This window comes from Capsicum annuum, chromosome 1 (assembly GCF_002878395.1).
Source record: "Capsicum annuum cultivar UCD-10X-F1 chromosome 1, UCD10Xv1.1, whole genome shotgun sequence".
NCBI lineage: Eukaryota > Viridiplantae > Streptophyta > Magnoliopsida > Solanales > Solanaceae > Capsicum > Capsicum annuum.
Window position 1 is genome coordinate 101,130,042 of NC_061111.1, and position 10,277 is coordinate 101,140,318.

Sequence of the window (10,277 nt, forward strand, 5' to 3'; positions counted from 1 at the left end):
CATTTAGGATAAAGGTGGACCAAAATAAAAAAAGAGCCTATAATCCTTTCCTAACTGACTATCTTTCAACCGAGGCAAGACTAATAATGAAAATTCTTAATTAAACACACAAAGGAAACTAGGTAGTATCTCACACGTACATAGAACTAAGTCAATATTACCAGCTACTAGATATCCAATTCATGCAGTTTTCAGCATACATATATCATGTCCCAGTCCTAATGCCTTAAAATGATCCACAATGTTCACAAGTATATACATTGATACAGCTATAAACACAAAATTTTAGAGGGGTATCAAAAATCAGTCAAAACATAAGTACTACCCTAAATATTTAAAATTTCCTGGTTAAACATAAAACATCACGAAACCAAACACAATACGCCTAAACATTCTGGCTCTAATAGGAACAAAACACTAGGGAAAAGTGGCATAACAAAAAAATTCTCAAGAGGACATGAAGACCCACAAGTAGCCCCACCCCCAACTAAAAATCATTTATTGTCCCCAACGAATCAAAATAAAAAAAGAAAGTTAGAACATACTTGTGGCATCATAGATACAAAGATCTGATGTTAATCATGCAATACGAATACAAAAAACAAAATAACTTGGATTGCCTCCCAAGGAGCGCTTGATTTACGGTCACAGTATGACTCAGTTCTCTTGGCTACTCAGACTTTCTGAAGGTCTATCTCCTCACAAACTCTTAGTTCTTCAAGGTTTCCCATAGAGTGTTTCACTCGCTACCCGTTCACTTTAAACCAGATATCACCATCACGTTTTACCTCAATAGCATAATATGGGAACAACTTAACCATAATGAATGGTTCGGTCCATATTGATTTTGTCTTTCTAGGAAATAAGAATAGTCTTGACTTGTATAACAATAACAAATAACCGAGTTTTAATATTCTCTTATCAATATTCTTGTCATGGTACAACTTCATTCATTCTTTGTATATGGCCGAGTTGTCATAAGCATGCAGTCATAATTCATCTAACTTATTCACCTTGCTCAACCTCAAGTTTTCTACATCACGCCACTCAATATTCAGCATTTTCAATGCCCATAGTGCCTTATGCTCAAGCTCAACTGGTAAGTGGCATGCTTTGCCATAAACAAGATCATATGGAGAGACACCTATGGGGGTTTTAAAATCTATCTTATAGGAACATTATGCATCATCTAAATTTCTAGACCAGTTAGTCATATTGGCATTTATAATATTTGCCAAGATAGACTTTATCTCTCTGTTGGAGACTTCCACTTGCCTGGTAGTTTGAGGATGGTAAGGTGTTTCCACCTTATTCCTCACACCATATATATCAAGCAAGGCTTTGAACAAGCAATTGCAAAAGTGAGACACACTATCACTAATAATTGCACATGGAGTGCCAAATCTGGAAAAGATATTTTTCATTAGAAAAATAGTGACACTTGGGCCATCATTGTTTGGAAGCGTAACTGTGTCCACCCATTTTGATGCATAGTTTAACGATACTAGAAAGTATCTCATTCCATAGGAGTTCACAAATGGACCCATGAAATTAATCCCCCACATATCAAACAGCTCCAACTCAAGAATAGGTGTCATGGGGAGTTCATAGCATTTAGAAATATTGCCTTGACACTGACATTGGTCATAGGCCAGTACAAAATCATGATCATCCTTGTAGATTATAGGCCAATAAAACCCACACTATAGAAACTTATGGGATGTTCGTGTACCACAATGATGGACCCTAACTAGTGATGAATGACAAACCTCTAGAATGCTCATTATCTCACCTCAGGTATACATCTTCAAATTACACCATCGACACAAACCCTAACTAGATATAACTCATCCCAAAAGAATTTCCTCACCTTTTGCATAAATATTTGTCACTATGGAATGATAATCTTCTGGAATGAGATAACTTACCAAGTAATTGGGAAAATCAGCAATCCAGGGAATCAAATCATGAGATGCCTTTAATTTGTCCACCTCAATACCATTTTTGGAGATCTTGTGCCCTATAATGATACCTTCTTTCACCATGAAGTGACTTTTTTCCTTGTTTAGAGGTAAATTACACACTTCACATCTCCGTAGTGATCTGGCCAGATGGGCTAAAAAATCTTTGGCCACTGAAAACTTATCTATGGATATCCTGAACGTGTCTTTCACTATATCAAAGAATATGGACATTATACATCTCTTAATAGTGGCTAGTACATTACAAACTCCAAACGGCATCCTCTTGAATGAAAAGGCTCATAGGGGCAAGTAAAGATAGTATTTTCTTGGTCTTCGAGAGCAATCAAGATTATATTGTAACTGAATACCCATTAAGAAAAAAATACCAACTATTACGTGCTAGTCTATCCAGCATCTGATCCATGAGCGGCATCAGTAAGTGATCCTTTTGTGTCCTCTTGTTCAGCTTTCTATAATCTATGCACACTCTCCAATCGATTACTGACTCATTGATACTAACTTATTCTTCTCATTAAAAATTACCCCTTTTCTTTGGCATGCATTGAACCAAGCAAACCCACTTACTTTTTGCAATAGGAAAAAACACCCCAGCATCTAACCACTTGATTATTTACTTTTTTATCACTTCTTGCATAAAGGGGTTTAGTAGTCTCTAATGCTCGATACTGGGAATGTTGTGTAGCTCAAGCTATATTTTATGTGTGCATATACCTGGTGGATCCCCACAATGTCTACAATGATCCATATAATATCTCTATTTAAATTTCATAATATTGATATCAAAGCCTCTACCTATGCTCTAGCCAAATCTACCGCAATAATTATCGATGAGGTATTATTATCCCCCTAGAATACATACCGTAAATGAGGAGGGGGGCCTTCAATTCTAATTCTGGTGGTTCTTCAATAGATGGTTCTGCAAAAGGTGTGGTTCTGTTCTTCAAGTTAAGATCCAGCTTCTTAGGGGCATATTTGTAAGAGCTTATATCATATAATTCATTAGCCATCTCATCAAAGTTAGCTATCTTATGACTCTCAAATTTCATAATTATTGTTTTTATTACTTCTACCCTTAATCTTACCTTAATAGGAACATCAACTGTGACCATGTCATCATCCATCAAATCTATCACTACCTTTACTCTCTTATTATTCGGTTACTATACTGTCATCCATATATTTAACATAATTTTGCTTATCATTTCTCTTGAAAGTGATATCTTCAAAATCTATGTCCATCAAAACTCGACCAGTAGACAGGAGGGGTCTACCAAATATGATCAGAGAATGGGTATCTACTTTACAGCCTAAAATTATGAAGCTTGCCGAATATATGAATTGTGCTACTCTTACCTCCACATCATACAAAATACCCACTAGATCCTTTACAGATAAATCAACCATCATAAGCTTTGCTAATATAGGCTAAAATTCTCTTTACCTCAACACTTTGTATATCACTAGTGGCATAATGTTTATTCCTACTCTGAATCACATAAAGTCTATTTAATATCATAAGGCTCAATAGAACATATGATGGTCACTACACGTGGGTCCCCATATTTTTAACTAATGGTGTATGAAAACCTGTACTAACTTATTATACTATATTTTGGAGCTCCTCAGCAACCTAGTCATCATCACAATCACTATCGAAATCATCATCACTACAGGTTAGCTTCTTAATATTAATTTGGTGGCTAATCAACAACAATATTCTCCGTCTTCTTCAACCCAGTAGTAGGCAAAAAATTCACATCAGATGAGGAGTCAACACTAGTGTTAATAACCATACAATAAACAAGTGTTAGAGGATTTTGTATAGTGTCATTAGGAAATGCTCCCAACTATCTCTCTGCTAATGTGATAAAGATTTACCCATATTGTTGTTCCAACTACTTAATAGCAATTACATTGATTTAACCTTTTGGATTATTCCTACAATTTTAGCTTCAAGCATCTTGGATCTCTTGACCCTTCATTAGCATGGTCAATATTTCTTATATTCTTGACTCGGCCTCTTATCTGCCGGGTAGAATGTACTCATATCTCTCATTATAATAGTTTCGACCTTGATTCCCTTGCCCTTGGGCTTGTAAACCTGCCAACTAATAATCCACATACTTTGCCTTCTCAGATATCCCAAATTCATTCACTTTAGAAAAATTGATGGTTGGAAATTTTTTGGCCAACTCACCAATATCTACTCATAATAGTGAAATTTCCTGAACTACAACAACCTTAGTTACTCTATGTTCACCAAAGTTCTAATGGAATATACATCAAAAACTTTCTCAACCTCCCGAGTTTTCTACCCTCGATTAGTTAATAAGATCTAATCCATAGAATAGCTCTGAAAGATTATCCTTGATATCTGGTGGCTGGGTACCATTCTAATATTCTTATTGAACAAAAAATATGCCTTATACATAGATATTCACTGCAGTTGCCTGAAATTATAAATCTCATCCTTGAGCTGCAATACCCTTGATGGTGGAAAGAACCTATTCAAGAACTTTCTATGTAGCTCATTTTATGTAGTAATAGATGCTCTTGGAAGTTCCCTGAGCCATAATAAAACTTCTCCAGTAGGAAGAAAGGGAATAAACTTAGTCTTAGTGCCTCCCGATCTACCCTAGGTATGGAATAAGAAGTCCAGATCCCAATAAAATTTGCCAGATGCATGTTTGAGTCATCTGTATGAAACCCCAAAAACATACCCTTTATGTACAAAAGTTGGATCATAGTACTAAACATATCATGAGGTAAAGAAGAAGGGATAATGTCTCCTATATTATCTAGCTTAACATATCCCAAATATTCTTCATCATCTTCATATAGCTGAACATACTGATATGCTAGGATCACACGATGTTGGCCTCCTCTGACTTTGTTCTGATTTCCACTTGTAATGTCGGCGATTTGCTTCTTGTCTATCAATATCATCTTGAACTCCATCTTCAGGGAGATTTTCACTCTTCAGCTCTGATATCCAACTATACAGTTGTATGATCTTCTCTAAAATTAGTAGGAGTAAGGGACTGCCTTTACTCTATGTGCTAGGCATACACCAGCATATGCCCAACTAAGAACAAAAAGTAAAATTCAAAAACTACAATGACTTTAATCCATAAATCAACACAGTATTCCCTAGAAACAATTCTAATTTCTTGATGACGTCCAAGCAACACCTCATTTTTTATGATGTTATAGTTGTTGTCAAATATAGAACCCAACTAAGTTGGGTGTCGAATCATACAAGGAATATTGTGTTCACTAAGTGTTGCGGTTGTTATTAGACTCTTGATCGGAGGTTTCAAAATAAAGGGGTTTTTGAAATGTTAATAGTATTCTTTCATATTTGTCATACAAGATTCCAGCTAATCAGTTAATGTAGATATAATTTCAACGAGGATAAATTAACTAAAGTTATGCTCACTAAGATGTTCAAAAAGTTAGGGTTGTGAACTTGTGCTTGAGTTCTAACTCATGTTTTGAATTGCAAAAAATATTGAATTCTAAGAATTACCCACATGTTTCTCAACCTAATGGGTGTTTCACCCTTTACTTCTCTCGAACTAAAAGGATTCATGCATTATTCAGTAATACTCTCATGAAGGTTAATCCTGTTAAGGCATTAACCCATCAACCAAGAAGGTAAACCTATGGATTTTATGTGAATCACTTCTTTTATCAACATCCCCTTTCTTGTCAGACAAGTGGTGTTTATAGGCTAACATCTCAATTTTTCAACCAAGAGATGTCATTATAATGAAGAAATATTCATGCAATTAAGCAAGATGTTAGAAATCAAAATTGATTCACAACCCCTAAACAGTTATCTACATCAAGGCTCCCATAACCCTAGTTATGGGAGTGTAGCTACCCTTCTCCGTATCAAAAATCAAAGATACATTGACGTTCATAAATAACTTTAGAAGAGTACTTACAAAAGTCACAATATTTTTCTTTTCAATCTTCAATGGAAAATATCAAACTAATAATCAGATCTTAATCCCTAGATTTAAATCCCAATGAAAAGTATTGCAAAAGCCCTCACTAGAGGAGAAAGTATGAAACTAATCACCAAAAAAAGGTGTCGGGACTAAACCCTAATACTTGGTATTTATATGATTCCCAAACTAGGGTTTTAGAATTCAAAATCAGATTTTCTGCTTTATGGTCAACGGGTCAAGCGACGGTTTATCGCAGGTCCAATAGTCCATCACTTGCACTATTGCTAGACCTCCGGTGATTCCATTCTCTACTTCTGGGCAATGAATAGAGTGATGGTCTATTGCAAGGTTGAATGCCTATCGCCTAGACCTTCGCAGGACTTCCAGTGATTATGCATTTTGTATCTTGGCGATGGTTCAGACCGATGGTTCATCGTATAACCGATGTTCCATCACTTGGACCGTTGTAGGATTTCCAGTGTCTTTGACTTCTTGTTTTTCCCGACGGTTTAGACCGACGGTTCATCGCAAGGTCTATGATCCATTGCATAAGCCATTGCTACTCTTTTTCCTTTGTTTTGCTCAGATAGTCCAAGTTATTCTTTACACTCAGTTCTTCCTGAAAGCACTAAAATACCATGTTAAATACAACAATCACTTCTTAAAAACATACAATTATCCTAAGAAAAAGGCCTAAAATGTTTCATCATAAGCAAGAATATCAAGCACATGGAATTGTGGATCTAGCAGTTAAAGTCAACAGGCAGAACAAAAAAACTAAATAGGGGAATGTTTGTGTAGTAATCTCGAGCAAGTAACAACATTAACTTCGGTTGTAATTAGTTGTAGGTGAATACCAGGATTGTGTTAACCCTGTCTTCTCACTCCATAGGTTTATCATGCTTTGTTGAACCAACTAAATACCTTACATATAGAATTGATCAGTTATGTACCTTCTGTAGTCTTTTCGATGAGTAGAAGGATTTCACCCTATACCTTTTGAGTCTTAGGATGTTGCATTACTAACCCTTATTATGATCCTAATTAACTATTACCTTTTGTGTCATTAGTGATTATATGTAAGCTATCTATCTAACTTAGATATTAGCTAGAAGCATCGATCGACAGTTAAACCTCAAATTATGATTATCATTATATTTTCCTAGTCACTACTCCTCTTTTGCAGTAAGTAGAGATATCTAGGTAGGATCCTAACATTTGCAACCGCTAAGATAAATATTATACTAAAGGTAATGTAATACATTCCATGTGTATTAGTTCAATTCAACAACCGCACATCCCCTACTTTGTTAATGCGCCATGGTTTGCACAACCTTAGCTATGGATTTTTAGCTGCTCATGCCTATGAAGAAATCATCGACATTCATAATTGAAATCTTAGATAAAATCAAAATGATAAGATGAATAAAAATAAAAATCCATAACTTGATTAGTCAACTGAAGTTAATACAAGAGAATCGCTAGATCAAAATTTGATCTTAGAATCAAAATATGTTTGTAAGTATCAAAAGTGTGTAACTCCTACTAAAAACACATAAAGGGTAATTATAGGACATGACAAAACCCTAAAACCAAAGCCCCAATGAAATTGGAGAAAATTATGTCAGTGGCTACATTGGTCTATACCCACGGTCTGCTGCTGGGCACAGGTAGGACATGCAGTCTGGCTTTGGGCGTAGGTGTCGGGTGGAAAAAATCCTGCAAATCAGCTCTAAAATTTTTTGACTTCTGGCACCTACTTTATTTACCTGCAGTCCATAGGGGTTATTTACAAGGTGTCAGAAGTCAGTTTTTCAGCTCTTGTTTTATTCTCGAGCATACTTTGATCACTATCAATCCATAAAAAGATTCTGAACATCCATAATAGCTCCAAAAAGTAGGCAAAATACCTTTTTTCACGAACTTGGGATCCAAAACATTGTTTCCTGCCAAACATACCCAAAATGAATAATATGTAATAAAATAGCTTTTAAAAACTTGCATATTTTCTTTATTTTAAGAGTCGAAAGTGCTATATTTCTATAGCACATCAATAATCAATTGGGAATAGGTCTTTGGGTTGTGCAATTCTAGGTGTGAGCTTATGTGTTGGTAATTGATAATTATCCAAATTGAGCTAGGAGATATGGGTAGGATAGACTTAAAAGGTATTGATGCCAATCTTTCAATAAAGCACAAAATTCCACTAATGTGTTCTTTCTAATACCTCATAAGTGTAACAATCTTACCAATCTATTGCCTTATTTAAAATCCTTATGGCTAAGAGATGCCATTAAGTGAAATGATTCCAGTTATTTCGTGTATTTATTCCTTACCCATACCTCATCTTTTAAGGATGATATGGGTTCAAGAGTAATTGGGGTTTACAACCCCCAATTTTCAGTGAAAAATTAAATAAATGCAACACCCATCACAAAGAGATAATTAGGAGAATAAATAAACAACACCCTTTCCCTATTCATAACCAATTCAAATATAACCCTAAGATTTAGAATTAGCTACTAATAGAGAAAGAAAGTAAAGATATACTAAAATTTCATAAATTGATCCATGAGAAATAAAAAAAATGTACTTCCAAACTTTGAGTCTCAAAAACTTTTGAATCTAAATCACAAATTCTTCACATGGAAATCACTCAAAGAATATTCTATACTCAGAAGTAGTACCAAAGTGTATTCTAAAGCATTAAATATTAAAATTAGTTGTTGGAAATGTTAAGGCATGTACCTTTTCTATATTCATATCAAATCACATGAAATTCCATCATTGCCCCTAAAAATCTACCTAACGTTTGCTTTCCTCATTCTTTTCATCATGATCATGGACTCTTCCTTTGTTTGGACAGTTGCGTGCACAACTCAATAGGTTGCTTGCGCGAATCCTTTGTTTGTGTTGTCTATTCGCTTATGCGAAGCATGTGATTGTGAGGTGTGTGACTTTTTTGACATATTTCTTATGCAAGACATAACATCACGATCATAATTTCTTCCTCTATCTTGACCGGTGACATTCATGATCTTCAGATTGTGTACGCGATATCTGAGGGTCATTTCAGAGACACATCTTCAAGCTTTTTCCCATTCAGCTCTTTTTCCACCTTTCTATCTTTGATTCACTCTTTTTTCACTAAGCTCCACTAAAATTCTACAAATATCAAAAATTAGTAATTTTCATTAGGTAATTATCCACATATCACTAACTTAGATTCATTAATTTATAATAAACGGGAGATGAATAAGTGGCAAAATGGAGACTCTTCAAGATACAATGGGAGGCTGGTGTTCTATTCAAGATGAATAGATAGTGTGTTATGTACTATATGGGAAACATAGAGGAGATTAAAGTATATGGAAATATGATCCTTGACAAAGTTGGAGTAGTCAAGGGAGTTGGGCTGTGCCACTACATTAAAGAAGGAGATTAATGGGAGGCATCCCATGAGCTTGTTAGTGAAGTTTGAGTACTCAACATAGCCACGTAGTGCGATGATGCTATTTCAAGCAGTACTTGGGAGGAAACCTAAGGTTTTAGTATTAAATTTGTTTTTTTTCTTAGGGAAGGAAGCATGTGGGAAGCACTGACATAGAAATTATGGGAAAAAGGTCAATTCTAGGTAAGTCTACCCATGAGGGGAATCTACGGGTCCTGACTTAGGACTATGAATCGCGAATTAAAATCATGAGAATTAGAGTAGATTTCCAACTATCTGAACTTGATTTATGAGCCCACTCCATAGGTCATCACTCATACTCATGACTCATACTCACCTCACCCCTTTTTCCTTAAGTAAAAACCCACACCTGATCTAAAAACAAATCAAAATTAACTTCTATTTTAAATAAAACAATTCCACATATATTTCCTTCCTTCCCCATTAAACCAAACCTTAGTTCATCTTCATATGAAAACCACTCACCATCAAAGTAGCATATGTAAAAGGCGTTAAATAAAAAAATTAACTTGCTCTTTGTTCCAATAATAACTTATGCAAAGGTATGATTTCTAAAGCTATGATTCTATAGCTATTCATGACTACTAGTTTCATCATCCAAATTGAGGATAAAATCTTGAGTATTTGCTCCCCAAAAATTAGTCCAGTTACAATTATAATGGTGGAATTATGATATGTTATCACATTCTCACTAATTGGGTGAAAAATCGTTAAAAATTAAACTAAAAACATATTAGCCAAATAGTTAATTCTCAGGTTTGAAATCATGCGCCCAACCCACAACCAATGAATTGCATTTACAAGACATGGATTAGACTCGTGGCAGTCAAACCTAAGAGTTTGAATCTCCAAACCTTTATCTGA